Source organism: Schistocerca gregaria, chromosome 6, assembly GCF_023897955.1.
Source record: "Schistocerca gregaria isolate iqSchGreg1 chromosome 6, iqSchGreg1.2, whole genome shotgun sequence".
In the NCBI taxonomy this organism is placed as follows: Eukaryota; Metazoa; Arthropoda; class Insecta; order Orthoptera; family Acrididae; genus Schistocerca; species Schistocerca gregaria.
In genome coordinates, this window is record NC_064925.1 from 555,826,700 (window position 1) to 555,845,401 (window position 18,702).

Genomic DNA, 18,702 nt, shown 5'->3' on the forward strand with positions numbered 1-18,702 from the left:
TCAAGACAAGCAACTCAGTCGCAATACATACGAGAGCCACATCGTCGAAGGTCGGCATCTTCGCTACGTATGAAGATTTCTTATCCAGAGTTTGTCCGACGCATAAATATTGCGCAATGTATTGACACAACACTATTTACCAATAAATGTTCAGCGTTTGAGGGCTCCTTCACGTAGGTATTAAAATGCGTCAAGAATGATGTGTTAGACTGTTACTACGCATTGTACCATACATATTAGTACGGCTTTGCAGATATGCGCAATCGTTAAAGTATACATTGCATTATTATCATTGTTGGGAAGTCGGACGTAAGTGATATGTGGTGATGACGTGTGCGCGTCGTACATTGATGCTGAGTACGAACTGTTGATATGTACAGAGTATAACAATCCGTCTTAGAATTACAGTACGGCATTGTCCGTTCTTAACGGCCTAAACGTATTACATCAGAAAAATCTTTAGAGAACAGAAACATATTTAAAATACTGACAATAGTTTAAAAATGTCCCATAATTTATAAATTTCTTCTACCAAAACTAAATTGTCGCTGCATATTAGCATTAACATGCTGTAATAAAAGTTCTTTGGAAACAAAACACTTTTTATTAATGTCCAGCATACAAATCAGTTTTCACTGTCGACTGTGTTAGAGCGACGAGAGGCGCACAGTCGCTGAAGAAAGGCAAGTAGTAGTTTTGTAAGCATTCATATTACAACTTTTGATTTTGAGAGCGCCTGACAAAACGAAAAGCGCTCGTTATTGCTCATTTTCCACGCGAAATGTGAATAGCGGTACCAGTATGTGCCTCAAAGGCATTTCCAGTGTTTGAAGTTATTTTGACGTCGATGAGAAAGCGATTATTAAGGCCGTGAGAGACGAGCGAAAACAAATGATTCAACTACCAGAGTTACCGAGATGTTTGGTGCTACAGGCGTATCAGTAGGTACTATTCTCAGTGTTTTGTAAGAATACAAAGATTATAAATTCAGTGTCATTAGGGCCGATTATGAATTATGTTTCTTTAGCGCTGATTGCAGATTTTCGCTTCTTATGTTGGTACAGATATCTTTCTGACATTCTTAGGAAAAGAAGTAGATGATTAATTAAATGTAGTATTGGATCTCACAAAAAACAATAGTTAACCTGAATGAATTCTAGCGAGGTAGTGGAATGTGTATTTCTTGTAAACTGGTACAGAATTACTACTGGACCGAAACCGTCGCAGTTATGAGCAATTTTCACATTATACTGGTTACAGGATACGTGTTCATGTTTCTTTTATTAATTTATGCAGGAAAAATACTCGTGCAGTCTTCAAAATACGGTGGCATCATTGGATCTCTAGCTTATTGTCACTGTGTTTCACGATTGTGCCTTAACTTTTCGCTGGGAGGAGGAAAGATATTTTGGAGCTCCTCTTGAAGTGCAAAGAGTGGCTCACCTAGCAATTAGCTGGAATTATTGTGAACATGCGATGGGCAGGTCTGTTGTCTTCTATATGGTATGCTTCTATACAAGCTCGAATACATTGTTCACTTGTGTGCTGCTAAATGGATTATCCTTTATGGATTGGCGTACTGATATTCATGCTTATAAATACAGATCAACATTTATTTTGCATATGTACATAAACTTAAGCTTCAGTCTGAAGTATCAGAAACTTGAGCAGACGGCAAAGTCAGTTTGCAAGATAATTGTCGTTGTTAAGATCTCAATATTTTGTAGCAAGTTCTTTACCTAAATGCAAGGTTAGGTGTTGGTCAGGTTAAGACATGACACTACAGCTTAAGTGAGATATGTGGGAGCGGTCTTGTTTTGAATCCACAGTGTATCGTGAAGACTAGGCTAATATTTTGAAAGGCGGTGAACTATTGCCTATTACTGCAAACTTGATGAGCAAAATACAAATTATTTTACATTCCACTTTAATTACATTTTTATTTACACACTACTAATGATGAATGGTAAATAATTTGGTGAGTTGTTCCATTCTTTTCGGCAGATATGTGTGCTTTGATAATAGGAGTCTATCTGGAGAACCTGCAACTCGGTATGTCGTTTGTTAGTTTTGGAAACGGAATTTCGATTTACGTATTTGTCATTGTTTTCAATACTCAGTAACGTCTAAATGTAGTTGTAGTGTATTAGCATTCTTCAAACATGAATTATAATCATCAGTATCCTTTTGTGTGGTAAACTTGTGTGTTCGTACAGACGGAAGGGAAGCTAGCTGTCTTAAACCAGGGCTGTGGTAGCGCCTCTTCTTAATAATCCTCAAACTAATTTTCTTTTGTCGAAGGAAAACGACCAACACGGACCTATAGTCATAATCGTACCATACGTTCGACACATATTTCTGAATTATTCACCATTTGCATCTCTCGCCGTTCAAATATATTTTCACATTCCATTCCATATCATAGGGGATAAATGTACATTTTAATGCGCCGACGTTTATTTTTCTGCATTAACGTTACAATGACATTTGTCGAACAGTTCCGTCATCGGTTCCGCCACCTTATATAATCAGTTAGCATAGTCAGTCAGCATACCTTCTTCCCAAAAGCAGGATTACAGAATAATGGGATATAACCCTTAGGTTTCACCAGTGATGTCAGATGTTTCCAGGGATGACGTATTACACAGTTTTAAACATAGACTATAAATAACGTAGACTGCGCATGCCCCTATCTCTGGCGTGCTGAGGTCTGATACCAACATCTAAGTCACGTGACAAGGGGCAGGAAGCTGAGTTGACAGTTATGATTTTTCTCATTTATAACTGAAATCAGGCATTGAGTTTAACAATAAAAGCAGGTGCCTTTTTTATTTTATACATGTAGTAGTGCCGTTAACCTAACGTCTCCGAAATTCCTAATATTAATTGATGGTTATCGTCTTTATATGTGGCCAGGTGAAAGGTACTGACAGTTCTCTTTACAAGCAAGAGACCTACCGTTCTTCAGTGAATACATGCTTTTTGTTGCAGAGTGAGTTCCTTAATTCACCGCTTCCACAGGACTAAAAAACAAATTGACGACTACTTACCAATGCGTACGAATTGTTTTGTTATGCTTTTATAAGTAATGAAATCCTTTTATACTCAAAACGTCCACTTTTACGCAAAGTAAGCATATAGCAAAACAGCATATATCGTAATATAGTACAAAACGTTGGTTATAGAGAAAACCCGTGTGATTAGTTGGATATTGACATTCCTTCACATTAAAATCCTTTCATTAAGATTTGCTTTAAGGACTAACATACATCCTGACTTTAAACTCATGGAAATATCGGTAATTTTGAAGAATAACTGCCTATCGAATTCGTTGGGTCCAAACGATACCTATCGAACGTGCGATCGTAAATCGATCATGCGACTCCAGAGGCGAGCGTGTGCTCAATTATTTGTGATCGTCATTTTTATCTGTTTTCCGTCGTTCCCTTACTTGCTATAAATTACATACCTCCGCGAATTATTTGTGAGTTGCCGGGGAAACCCAGACGATTTATGTCATTAGTGAGTGTGATGTTTGGTGTTCCTGACGTTTCTTCGGCGGATTCTCTCATATGGAAGAATCTAGTTCCATGTTTAACCAGCACAGAAAATTGTTCGACTTTTTTTCGCAAATATAGAGTACAACTGAACGAGGAAAGAAGGGACTGTTTAGACTGAGGTGGTGCGAAGTGTGTTAAACTTCGTAAGAACCGTTTCGAACCTTAAATACCGTTACAATGTCATTGCGGACAGTACGGAAAACGAACGAATATCAGGTAGAGTACATGGTTCGATTCTTCCTCCATCCAGAACACCCTAATGGACTTTCTCGAGACAATACCGACGACGAATGAGGTCAGTCGGCTCGGTCGGCCGGGGTGGCCGAGCGGTTCTAGGCGCTACAATCTGGAACCGCGCTACCGCTACGGCCGCAGGTTCGAATCCTGCCTCGGGCATGGATGTGTGTGATGCCCTTAGGTTAGTTAGGTTTAAGTAGTTCTGAGTTCTAGGGGACTGATGACCTCAGCAGTTAAGTGCTCAGAGCCATTTTGATCAGTCGTCTCGTTTGCAGTTGCAAGTATTTTTGCAACGCTCTTCTTTCGTCGATGCTGTAGTGACATACGTAAACATACTCATAACGCTCGCCACCGAAGTCGCATGATCGATTTCCGCTCGCATGTTCAATATGCATCGTTTGGGCCTAATGACTTCCATAGGCAATCAGTTTTGGAAATTACCGAATTTATCTATACCATGCTTGTGAATTAGTACAGTTCTACAACTGAGGTTTTCATCGGTTTGCCTAATCTGTAGGCTGAAGAACAATTCTTCTCTGAGTATATATTTAGGCCATCTCTTCTGTTTCTAATACAAAGCACAAAATCTGATCTGAGACAAAATCTCATGAAGGAGAAGAAACATCAAGGATGTAGAATGAGTCAAGATTTACATTAACAAAAGACAATCAAATTATAGACCTTAATCTGTACCGGTATTAACATTAATCTACCTATCATTGTAGTAATTAATGGAGCGTCTTGCTGTGGAGTCTTACTTCATGATGTAGCCTCATTTTACAGTTGTCTATGCTTACTGCTTTTTTTTGGTTGTCAAGGGGAGTACTGTTGGAAACTCGATTCTTCAGTTGAACGAAAACACCATATCTTATGTCCTGCAAAGCTGACATTAGGTATCTTATTACTTCAGAAGGGTTTTCATATTAAAAATGGGCATCTGCCCTATACTTTCTGACCAGTTTTCACAGATAAACATGATCGTTGCATATAATAGACAAGCCACCTCTGTTTTTTTTTCTGTACAAGATACCGATACTAGAAACTTTAGAGCACGGTGAAATTTGCTAAACGTGGCACTACAGTATTTTGTTCAGATTCCTAGCCAAATAAAAGGTGTAGGAAATTAGATGAGGTATGTCATCATAGTCATTGTAATGATAGAGCAATTAGCACTAGCAGTTGTAACAATGTGAATGAGTATCAAAAATGGCTTGGAAGCAGCTTCAGACTGCTGTACTGATATTCTGTTGATTCAAGACATATCATAGCACTGAAAATACTTCCAATAGGTCTTCACTGAATTTATATGGGGGTACAAAAGTACTTCGTGGTGGAAATCTGCTTCTGACAGCTTCATGCACAACAAAAGATGAATATAGACTGTTACTTATACTAATAAAAGCAGTTCTTGTTGAGTGAACCAGAAAAGCTCCCTTAGGAGATTCTTTTAATGTAAACCGGCAGTCTTTGGCTTGCTTTACATCCCGGCATCAGTGGCAAAAGTCATAAAATATAAACTCTTATTTTGCACAAAAACCGGGCATTATGAATTTAAATGGATTTCACTTCTCATAAAAGCATAACAAAACATTACACACTTCTTCTGTTCAAGAAAAGTTAGAAAAATAATCCTACCTTCTAAACTGATATTGTGTCTTCTACTCGTGTTGGAAGCGGTGGTGTAAAAGAATCACAGTGCAACAGAAAGTATTCATAGGAGAACTGTAATTTCGTTGCTTGTATACACACTGTCAGTACGTTTCACCTGGCCACGTGCAAAGACGATAACCATGGGATTATTTAGGAGAAATTAGTTTACCTGCATTACTACGTGTGTGATATGAATAGCCACGTTGTTTCACTGTTAAAAATCAGTGCTTGATTTTAGTTATAAAAGAGAAAAACTGTAACTGTCAACTCCACTTCACATAGCTCATAATAACAGAAACTCGGCGTCCCGTACCGAGTCACGTAACTTACATGTTGGTATCAGTGTAATGACGCGCAGTCTATATTATCTGTAGTCTTTGGTTCTAACATCAAAGTTGAATGTTGAGAAACAAAGGAATGGAGGACAGAGAAAACAGATGGTAGACTTATGTCACGTACATTAATATTTCAAAACGTACTGTTAAGTATATCGCTTTTTTGAGTTCTAGTATCCTTTTCTACAACTGACCTTTATAGTTCAACTGAAGAATGGGATACTAGAGCTAAAAAGGAAGGAAAAGAATGGGCAGAAGTAACGTTAGCATGAAACACATCAGTTGAGAGGTGTTGCTTATTTGGTCTCCGCTACTACTAGCATCTTATTCTTTAACTGATACCAGTACTACCGAAGGCGAAAAATTTTTATCCCTTAACTCAGCTGATCTAAATAGATCTACTGGACAATAGGATACTAATGCTAGCGAAGACGAAAAAGTCGATGTTCGTAACATTGTCATCCTGTACCTCAGTTGAACTAAGAGAAGGCAAAAAAAGCGACATTTACTCAGCTTTTGTTGACCAGGTCACCTGAAGTATGAGAGAGAATTTTCTTCTCCTTCGATATAACAATATCGACTGAAAATTATCACTGTAATACCAGTGAGAGCGAAAAAACTTACAGCACTAAAATTTGCATCTCTTACTTCAGTTGATCTTTGTGGGTACGCTGAAGTGTAGTATACTAGTGTTTGCGAAGGCAAAAAAACTCAACGTACGGTTCGTTAAATTTTTATCCCGTACCTCAGTTGGACTACATAGGTCAACTGAAGAAAAGGGTACTAGTGCTAGCGAAGGAGAAAAGAACTACATACGAAAGATTTGTGTACTGAAGTTCAGTTGACCAATATAGTTCAACGGAGATGCAGGATGCCATTGTTAAACATATCACTTTTTGTGTGTTTGCCATAACGGTCGGCTGAAGTCCGGGATAAAAATATTCATGTGTCGGTTTTTTCGGCCCCGCTAGTACTGCTATCGACTGAAAAAAACCGTATTAATACTTATGCTAGCGAAGGCGAGAAAAAGCGACATCTGAAAAATTTGTATTCTGTACTGCAGTTGGTAAACCCTGCTTCAAGTCTTTCATATTTCATAGGACTAGATACATCCATACCTACAAACGAAAATCCAGAGGTAAAAATTCTCCAGAAGGAAAATAACTGTTCCAAAACATCTCAAACTCATTAAGAATGAAAATAAGTGCCGAATTATTTGGAACGAACAAGTTATTTAAATTAATACAAGCGAAAATATTCGTACATAATGTCTATCCATGTGTTTTTAAAAACAATAATTTATTTAAATGTACAACGATGATTTTTCGGCACAGAAGATGGCTCAAAAATAAAGACAATATCTCCAAGTAAAATGTGAAGATGGTACAATAAACCAATAAATAAATAAAACTTTGGTTGCTGGTGAACAAACGAATTTAGCGATGAAAAAACCAAAGATAATACGCATACGTAGTCTAGATGACAATTACAGTTCACGCGATTAACAACTTACGTGCGAATTATAAGGCACTCGATTTACAATGAAAAAGAAAGTCAGCAAAGAAAGGAAATTCACGTATGTGAAATAATACGTTATCATAGAGTAAAGGAAAAACCGGCAGCATTCAGCGTCCAGCACAACATTCCACATCGTAGACACAGGATATTTGCACTGTAAATAACAAACGTCTGATTCCACGCGTCGGCTTTGAGCAATGACGTTATACCTTAGGCAAAGGCGCTAGGTAGGGACAATCTTTGAACGCTACAGATCATGTTCGTAAACAAACTACGATAATATTACAATCACATTTCAGGTGATTATTTACTTAGCTGCGAATTATATGGAAAAGTATTGAAGATAATGGAAATAAATAACAGAGAAAGAGAAAAATATGCATCTGAAGTATTATTATCGTAATTTATGTGAGTAAGAAAAGCGTGGAAAATCTTTAAATACATTTCGTGCTTAGTGAAGTCGCAATGTTGTGAGACAGCGCAATTTTTAATAATAATTATTTAATCAAACGGTACGAATGCGGGTAATTGGGGGTTTTGGGAGGGGAGAAACTAAAATGAGAAAATGTAATAAATATCGACATACATGGAACATAAAAAGACCAGAGTATGAAATGTGATGAGACCGACACAGAAATCACAAAGGAAAAGCGAGTACACTGGTATTAAAAATTCCCCAGAAGTAACATATGTATTGGAATCGCTATATAGCTCATTCTAGTTATCGGTTTCAGCTAATCCAGAGTTCATTATTTATATCGTTTTTCCAGGAGGTGAGCGAACTGAAAGGTAATAGGGTGCCTGTATTTCAATTCCTCTCTGAAGTACTACGAAAAAGTAACAAATATTGGAATCTGTAATAAGAATTGATCTGTATAGCTCAATTCTATTTACCGATTGCAGTCATTCATTTGTTATTTAGACCGGTTTTGAAATAAGTTCAAAAATGGTTCAAATGGCTCTAAGCACTCTGGGACTTAACTTCGGAAGTCATCAGTCCGCTAGAACTTAGAACTACTTAAACCTAACTAACCTAAGGACATCACACATATCCATGCCCGAAGCAGGATTCGAACCTGCGACCAAGGCGAGCGCGCGCCGTTACAGACTGAAGCGCCTAGAACCGCTCGGCCACCCTAGCCGTCTGAAAGTAGTGTGTGTATCATTCAGTGTTATAGGTTTATTGCATATCGCATTACTCTCTTCACTACTATGAAAAAGAAAAAAGCGTAGAATCGGTACCCACAATATTTGTTATGTTTTCGGCGTAGTTCAGAGATCAGTAACATTTCTAGAATCCCACAAACACTGAATTTACGCACGTGCTGTAAACATGTAATAAATAAAGAACCATCGAATGCCCGGAATTGGTTACTAAACTATGCATCGATGTAGGGCAGTTCTAGTTACCGATTTCAGCAGTTCCACGGTTCATTATTTTGATAGTTCTCCTGGCAGTTGTTCACAATGAAATGTAATACGAATTGTGCGTTTGTGCTTTCTCTCGAAACTACTGCAAAAAAATGACAAATATATGATTCGGTAACTAGACGTAAGCTATGTACTTTACAGATTCCATCCATTGCATGATTTATTATTTAGATATGTTTTGGAGTAGGTGTGTACTCTGGAACGTAATAGGATATCTGAACAGTAATTTCTCTCTGAACCGCTCAGAAAAAGAGCTGATATTGGAATCGGTAACTACAATTAACCTATATAGGACAACTCTAGTTATCGATTCCATTATGTTTCTCTTTTTCGGAATTTTGGTTGCTTGTGTACTAGCTTCTTTTAGCATTTCTGTTTCGGTTTTTCCACACTTCATGCTATTGTTTCATATACGTAAATGTTTACATTATTATTTCGTTTTCCCGTTGTTATGTTACATTGTAGTTCCCACTGGCCCAAAATCTCCACCTTCCCGCTGTAGTTCCTTTACATTCAATGATAATTATTATAAATTAACGCTTTTTATCATATTACGACTTCATCATGCATTATACTGTAATGTAATTTAAAGATTCTCTGTGCCTCTCTTTCTTGCACAAATTACCACAATAATTTATTTCACACACATATGTATCTATCTTTTGTGTTTCGCCTGTTTCTTGCCATTTCAGTTCCTTTCGATATAATTCGTGGCTAACTAAATAACAGCGTGAATTGTGACTGTAATTTTTTAGGCTACATTCATTAGTTTCGGAATATAATCCGTTGCTTTCAAAGACTGCGTCCTTGTCCCTGGTGAAGTTATCATTTTCCAAAGCCGACGGGTGCAATCAGCCACTACAGTTTATCCAGTAAAACGGTAGAGACCAGAAACATCGAAAAAAAAAAAAACAACAACTAATTGCGATACGCGGAGTCGACAAACTGAATTCACCTACATTTGGCGATTCCAGTTGCTGAGTCGGAGTTTTGTTATTTTCCGTGCTTTTGCAGTATTTGTGTAGTGTGCTTTCTTTTAGGATTTTCATATTTGGAATCGCTGTAAGTACTTGAGCTATATAGTTCAATTCTAATTGTCGATTACACATTCCATTATGTTTTGTGATTTGGGTAGATTTGAGTTGTTATTTTGTTGAGGATTTAACTTTTCGAAATGGTTAGGAATACGATTATTACGTGATTCAATGGTAACAATTTAAGCTGTGCAGGTAGGTTCCTGCCAAAACCACAACCTTGGAAATGGCGACCAGTTTGGAGTAAACAACGTAGTTTACGTTACTTACACCATAACAGATAACATTTAATATCAGTCCCCCATAGAGGTCGCTTGCATGCTTGGCCTCTTCCATTTTCGCATCGTAAACTCATGACGTCACCGTTCTAAGCTGATAGGTGAAATCGGACACTACAGATTGACCCAGTTCGTAGTAGCAGATATATTGACTGTCTACGTTTCTGAGTCACAGATAAGAGTGTAATACATTTCTTCTGATCCGCTCCAGACGTCTGCAAAATCTTAACTACGCTTATGCAACTAAAATTCCAGCACGATAAACTAGATTGAATAGTTTGTCCCACCTGTTCCGGGAGTGTTCCCTGAGACCTTACACATTACGTAAGGAGCTATGATTATGGAGGAGAGCGTTATGGGTGTAACAAGTTTCTACTACCTCATACACTACTAACAAAACTTCACTGAAGAGTCGTCGATAGCTCTCAGGATTTGTCTTTAACTGTTGCATCTCATTTTCAGTAACGAACAAAGCCACACAGCACAACTGTATCTGCTATAATTGCTAATACCCATATTATTGTTATAGTTATGTCTGTAACCATTACTGAGATCAGATACGTAACACTGGCAGTCCGAACTCATCCGCCCGTTACGACCTCTACCAGTTCTGAACTAGGGAGCCCTGCAGTAGAAAATTACAGATACTAAAGCCCACGACAGCTAGGACGGCGCCTCCGCGTATAGAGGCGAATCGGATTGGAAGCGCTGGAAGGAGTGGTGGGGGGTGGGGGGTGGGGGGGGGGGGGGGAGCTGAGAACTGCGCATGTGCGGCAGCAGAGAGCGGGCAATCAAAGTCCACGTTGCCGAACTGCTTTGCTGTAGATAACGGTCTGGCTCGTTTGCATACGGTATATTCTATTATACGTTCAAATCTACGAGGGGAAGAATAAATATTAAAACCAATTTCGATCAATCGTCATGAGAGAAATATTAATTCACGTCCACTGATCCACAGATTTACTCTGCGTGACTTCTATAGGCGAAAACAGCTGACACAGCTTTGTGAAGATGTGAAGTACAATTTTTCTCAAAACGACATTGACTGCATGCAATTTATTTATTTTTCGAGTCCAGGACATAAAGTAATTACAAACAGTAATAAGTATTGATTCACATAACAAATTTGCAAAATTAAATATGTACAGTAGTATTTACGACACAGATTCAACAACATATACAAACAAGTAGCAGATAAACAAGCAGCAAGATGATTATATTTTTTGACGGGAACAGTATTCGGCAGTTTTCAAGCAGTGTAGCTGGTTGCAGCAAGACCACAGACAGTGCATGAGGTCGGTAGGTTGCTGCAGACTATCAGGTGCTGTTCGTCACCATACTGACGAGGTTCATCCTCTTTGCGGAAGCCCCACTTCCTGAGGCTGGCTTTGCACCTTGACACCCCAGCTCGTAGTCTGTTCAAAGTCTTCCAGGTCACGTATGACGGGTGTGAACCCTCGGCTATTTCCTCCTTGACCGTTATGTGATTGTCTTCAGCTAGGGAGTCTCGCCAAAGCTCCTCTCTGCGAGTTCTGGGAGATGAATGAATTGCGATAGTTTTCTGCAGGAAGCTTTTTCTTTACCTAGTCTTGGCTGTTGAGGGTCATGTCCAAACAAAGGATGCCTAGGGTAGATTTCTTGTTTTATCCTCTCCACTTCTGCTGCAGCTTGCCTTCGAATGCGTGGCGGTGCTATGCCCAGAATTTGGTACAGCTTATTGACAAGAGTAGGTCTAAGCAGCCTGTAACAATGCGTCCTTTATCTTTCAGGGCTGTATCTACATGCTTAGCATTTATTGCGATTTCAACTGGATTATAAGTAAAAAGAATTTTAAAAAATGCCTTAACGCGCTCGCGCGAGCGCGCGCGCGCGCACGTGTGTGTGTGTGTGTGTGTGTGGGTGTGTTTGTGTGTGTGTGTGTGTGTTTGACGATAGTTAAGTGTAATCATTGAGTGTAAAAACGAATTAGTGGTAGAAAACATGTAAAAAACCATCTTAAAAATGGTCAGTGAGTTGTCATATTTCTCGTTGTTAATGGGCATTATGAGTGAAAACTAGTACGTTCGATATTACAGTGAGAGACAGCATTCATAATCCATGGAACAAGCAGACAATTAACCGACATCAGCGAATAACTCCAGAGAATCAGACCGATACCATCGAAAACCACCAATATCTCGACAAGAAACAGTTATTGGCATTTTAGGGCCTTATCCAGTTCGTGCCTTGAAAATGACAGAGGTTTACACATTGGTGGGAGAAGCTTCTCCTTTGGCAATATGTTGAACATTACAGTCTGCATAATTAAAAAGATACAAACTCCTAATCAAAAAGGCTAGGAAGGCTGCTTAACTGTGACACGTTTTTGGTATGTTGGACATTTATCATTCACATGGAGCACGTTAAAATATCATTGTTAAAACTATCTATTTGTGTTACATGTTTCTAGCGATTTTGATGCCTTCCAGGTGACACGAAACCAACTGTTTCTACGGCTCCTACAGCTCTGACACTTCCCTTTACAGTTCTCTTGGCCACCACCACATGGTTCTGGAGTCCGTTCTTGTTTTACAATGTGAACGTTAGGAGCCCTGCTTTTAAACTCACGTCTCAAAAAGGTATAAATAAGCTAAATAATCCGGCTCGCCTGTTCGTAAAGCAGTTCACGCTTATTGCCGCCACCTGACTTTTTTTAAATCGCACTTAAACATTTAGAAGATACACATTCATAGCTGCAGTGCAGCAAAAAAGAAAAAAAAACGAACAAAATAACCGATAGTTGAATGAATAATTCAGTTGTCGCGAAGTGCGGCAACAGTGCAGCGTATAGGAGCGATATTACCGCTCTATAGCTGCTCGGAAAGAAAACGAATATTATTGGCCGCCAGTGGCTAGTGGATGGGGATTCGCAAAACTACTAGAAATTCGGCCGCCTTCTTAAATGACGCAAACAATAGCATCTATTTCCCAACATCACTTTGATGACGGTTATGCTTGCATGAGGAGCCTACACAAATTCCGATGTATCGGCCGACCGTCGAAAAAATTTTGCGTGCGTGGACTTGTTGGCAACGGAACGACCGATTTTCTTTGTGGTGCACGCGGTTGGGTTTGACTGCCCGACAGCCGATTTCCCAACATCTTATCCAAAAGTTTTGTCATGCGTAGTTCGGACGTGACAATCACCCACTGAAGCTCTTGTTACATTAATAACGAATCCATTTCTAAGGAATTTAATTTTCAACATTCGTCTGTAGCTCCACATCACAAATGCTTCGATTTTCTTCTGTTCCGGTTTTCCCACAGTCCATGCTGTACTCCAGACGTACAATGTCAGAAATTTTTTCTTCAAATTAAGGCCTATGTTTGATACCAGTAGACGTCTCTTGGCCAGGAATGCCTTTTTTCTATTGCTAGTCTGCTTTTAATGTCCTCCTAATTCCGTCCGTCATTGGTTATTTTACTGCCTAGGTAGCAGAATTCCTTAAATTCATCTACTTCGTGACCGTCAATCCTGATATCACGTCTTCGCTCTTCTCATTTCTGCTATTTCTCATTACTTTCGTCTTTCTCCGATTTACTTTCAGTCCATATTCTGTACTCATTAGACTGTTCACTCATTAGAGCAGAACATTTAATTGTTATTAACTTTCACTCAGGATAGCAATGTCATCAGCGAATTATATCACTGATATCCTTTCACCTTGAATTTTAATTCCACTCTTAAGCCTGTCTTGTTTTTTTACATAATAGCTTCTTCGATGTACAGACTGAACAGTGGGGCCGAAATACTACATTCCTGTCTTACATTCTTTTTAATTCGAGCACCTCGTTCTTGATCGTTCACGATCATTGTTCCCTCGTATGTCCTTGTAAATATTGAATATTATCCGTCTCTCCCTATAGTTTATCCCTATTTCTCTCAGAATTTCGAATATCTTCCACCATTTTACATTGTCAATCGTTTTTTTTTCAGGTCGACAAGTCTTATGAACTTGTTTTGATTTTTCTCTAGTCTTGCTTCAGTTATCAACCGCGACGCCAGAATGGCCTGTTTTGTGCCTTTACCTTTCCTAAAGCCAAACTGAATGTCATCTAGCACATCCTTAATTTTCTTTTCCATTCTTCTGTATATTATTCTTGTCTGTACCTTGGGTGAATGAGCTGTTCCGCTGATTGTACGATAATTCTCGGACCAAAGCTCTTTTAAGTTATGATTCTAATATTGGATCCCCTACCCCTTTTACATCGACTACTGTTTTTTCTACTACCACATCAGACAAATCTTAACCCTCACAGAGGCTTTCAATGTATTCTTTCCTCCTATCCACTCTCTACTCTACATTAAACAGCCGCATCCCCGTTGCATACTTAATGTTACCACCCTTGCTTATAATGACACCGAAGATTATTTTAACTTGCTGTATGCTGAGTCTTTCCTTCCAACAAACATTTCTTTTTCGATTTTTTTTTCACATTTTTCATGCAGCCACTTCGTATTAACTTCCCTGCACTTCCTATTTATTTGATTCCTTGTATTTCTGTATTCCTGTGTTCCCCCGGTATATTTTTGTACTTCCTCTTTTCATCAATCAACTGAAATGTTGCTTCTGTTACCTATGGTTTCTTCACAGTTACCTTCTTTTATATGGCCGTTTCTATGGATGTCCATTCCTCTTCAAATCTACTGCCTACCGAGTAATTCCTTATTGCTCTATGTATAGCCTTAAAGAGCTTCATGTGTATCTAGCCATTCCTTAATACTTCCATATCCCACTTCTCTGTGTATTGATTCTTCCTGACTAATGTCTTAAACTCCAGGGTACGCCTTATAATCCAGTATCTGATTTTGGAATCTCTGTCTGACCATGATGTAATCTAGCTGAAATCTTTTCTTATCACCCGGACTTTTCCAATACACGTCCTCCTCTTCTGATTCTTGAACACAGTATTCGTTATTACTAGCTGAAATTTACTACAGAATTCAATTAGTTTTTGTCCTCTCTCATTCCTTTTCCCAAGCCCATATTCTCCTGTAACATTATTTTTCTTCTCCTTCCCCTACTACTGCATTCCAGTCCCCCATGACTACTAGATTCTTATCCCCCTTCATACACCGTATTACCCTTTCAACATCCTCATACATGTTCTTTATCTCTTCATCTTCAGCTTGCGACTTGGGCTTGTATACCTGAACTATCGTTGTCGGTGTTAGTTTGCTGTCGATTCTGTTAAGAACAAATCTATTACTGAACTGTTTATACTAACACTCTCTCTGCCCTACATTCCTGTTCATAAGGAATCCCACTCCCGTTATACATTTTCTGCTGCTGTTGATATTACGCTATACTCATCTGACCAGAAATCCTTGTCCTCTTTTCATTTCGTTTCACTGACCCCTACAACATCTAGATTCACCCTTTGAATTTCCGTTTTCAGATTTTCTAGTTTCCCAACTAGGTTCAAGCTTCTGACATTCCGCGCCACGATTCGTAGAACGTTAGGCCCGCCATACACGTTCGGGTATGAATGTCAGGTAAACCTGTACAGGTAAACCGGAGCGTGTGTACCAGCCGCAGCAGGCCAAACTGTACAGCCGTGGCGACTTGCGCAGGCGACCGGAGAAGAATCAAAATTCAGTTCTTTCTACTAGCGCAGACGTGTAGACTTGAGCGTGTATGTGAGTCACTTCGGCACGCCTGTACAGGTTTATGGTTAGCTAGGGCTAGCTCCCTGTGTACAGAGCGTCGGTTGTCTTTGTATTTACGTGTATTACAGTGTTAACCAGTGACTACACGCAGGGTAATGCTCAACTCTTGTGATCAACATGTCAAATCGAAAACAGAACCAAGTGATTGAAGAGTTTATCGAAATGTATAGGTTGGAACCTTGTCTGTGGTAGGTGAAAAGTAAAGAGTACCACGACCGTGGAAAGAGATACGCAGCCTATGAAAGGCTTCTTATTAAACTGAAGTAGTTAGAACCTGATGCTACAAAGCAATCTTCACTTAAAAAGATAAATAATTGAAGAACTAATGCACTTAAAGAGAAGCAGCAATGTGACACGTCAATGAAAGCCGGAGCTTCAACAGACAGCGTTTAGACATCAAAATTGTGTTACTTAGATTTGTTCGATTTTCTTTGCGATCGAGATACTCGTGGTACATCGGTGTCAAACGTGGATGACGAGGATGGATGTGAGATCGATGAAGTAAGTAATCAGATTATTTATAACACTCATATAATTTAATTAAACTACATTTTGTATTTAGAATTGGAAAGTTTATATTTAGAGCTCACATTTTGTGTTAATTAATGCAAAATGTTTTGAACTATATGAATTATTAACTTACTGAGGCCAAACTTCTTTTTTAGTCTATATTTTGTTTGGAAGAACCCTATCGTCTTGCCAGTGAACCCATTTATCAGCTGTCTAGCAGCAGGCGTTATGTTCCTGTGGTTCAGAAGTTTAAGCGCGATTATATTAGATTCGAGGTATCCAAACCTGCAATGGCAGTCGCTCCATCCTACGCCTCCTGGTAGGTACTGTTCGGAGGAGCGTAGAAGCTTGGATGTTGTTCCATCAAAAAAATACGCAATCCACATGTTGCCATCACCATTTTCATTATGTTCTATGGTTTCAAATTCACTTAAGTACGGAATATACGAAATCTGAATGCACGTTATCCAAAACAATTTTTGACATCGTGGCTTGCTCTTGAAATGCGTTAGTTGTAAATTTCTTTACTAGTTGAATCTAGCTGCACTTGTCAAAAAGGTCTCATAATTTTAAGTGGAAGAGAAAAGGCGTCATCAGCCATATAAACTTAAGGAACATTTTTGAAAGTTTCTGTAACATTACATGCCTTTGGATGTTTGAGCTCGTTACTCTTTAACTTTTTTATAAAATCTAGTAATCTGAAGAATGCCTTCATCAGAAACACGTCCATTAGTTCCAAAATCCACTAAAAGGAACTAATAGTTAGCTTTCACTATTGCAAGAAGTGCCATAATGTATCTGCCTTCGTAGTTGAAGTAAAAATTTCTGCTATTCGCTGGAGGAACTATGTCAAAAATGTGGGAAATTGCATCCATCTTCAAATGTCTTAACAATACGTTTCCATTTCTCAGCGGAGTCAGGATACTGAAACAACGACAGATCAATAATATTTTTTTTATGTACAGCGAAGATGATTGCTACAGGTTTTATATATTTACTTTTACAAACAAAATAAAAATTGCATTTCAAATTACACAAAACCAATGCTTGTTTATAAAGTTGGGTTATAAAGAAAATAAGAAATAGAATTTTTAAATACTACAGTAAAATTATTTGTTAAGTAATTTTCTAAGATGGCTTGTGTTACTTTGATCACAAAGTTTGGTCTTAGTTTAAATTATATTCGTGAGATAAACAATAAAATCCGGTCAAATGACTTTTAGGTAATAATAACACAGTTCCTTCAGGATGGAATCGAGGATGGTGGCCTAACACCCAGCAGTGAAGAACCCTCAAGGAAAATAGAGAGACCTCAAAATTCCAAATAACTCCCGATATAACAACCTAATTTGGGAATAAAGAACAACTGTGGTATATACTAATGATGTCCTGCTATCAGTGAGAGATAATTTAAAAAAGCCTTCGCCCCAAGATGACAGGTATGATCTATTGGAAAAATCTATTACAATGAGAATGTGGGTACTGGAAAAACGCCAGCTTTTGACTGTCAAATGAGAATGCTTAACGTGCCAACTAGTTCATACAGCTCCGAATCTCTAATCAGTCCCAGCTCTAGTATGGGCTCACAATGTCCTACCGCAGCAGCTTCATATGATCAGTTTACACAACAAACAGGGCCACCAGGATTTGTAGCCAATAAAGAACTTCCACAATCAGCAGCTACTTACTTAGCTACCTTTCATAATATTTGATTTTTGAGGAACTTATTTATTCTATGGTCTTAACTGACGAATGCTACCAATTTTTCTATTATTTTTCTAATGTCGTGTATTTCTCATTATTGTGTCTTAGTTAAAATTTTGTCGCTAATTATAAACAGGCTTACTAAGTATAAAAAAATTGTGTATTTATTATACATACCTGAAGATACACTCCTTTCAGCATACTGCACATGGCGTCACATGTCTCTTGAATTCTTTTGCCAAGATCTTGTGGTGATATTGTAGTAGGATATTTGAGACATTCGTACGATCGACCCGTTGTAAGAAACCTCAGAGTAGCTGCCGGTCTCTCATGGACAGAAATAGAAGTCTCATAATTATATTGTTTGATTGTATTAAAGGAGTCACAAGCGACAATAGTTTTTGGTAGACTTCTTTATTCACCTGCAAATAATAACAGTAATCTGTAGGATCTGAACATACCTACTAATCTCGTATGAGTGTGTTCATTTCTCTTTGAAGCCACTGTTTACACCATGTTTTTCGTTTTTGCTTCCTTCTAAACTCCATGGTCACTAACAAACCGACTACGCGATCGCGTCTTCTTCTTGTCTGCTCTCCGTTTCTCGACTGACAGAGTTAAAATCCTCGTGTTTACCGTAGCTTTTTCAATTACAGGTCAAATGTCCTGTTACACGTTACGTGTATTTAATGCAGTAGTTTGCATTGCCTTCTGCATCCTCATGCCGTTGATCAT

The 18,702-nt window shown here is 38.5% G+C and overlaps 1 protein-coding gene across 1 annotated transcript in view; it reads left to right on the forward strand.

Moving 5' to 3' along the window:
* Positions 1-593: 593 nt before the first annotated feature.
* The window catches only part of LOC126278484 (uncharacterized), a 92,232-nt gene continuing 74,123 nt past the window's right edge, over positions 594-18,702 (forward strand). The window contains exon 1 of the mRNA XM_049978640.1: positions 594-683. The gene's annotated coding sequence lies outside the window, so the exon portion shown is untranslated. The remainder of the gene's footprint in view (positions 684-18,702) is intronic.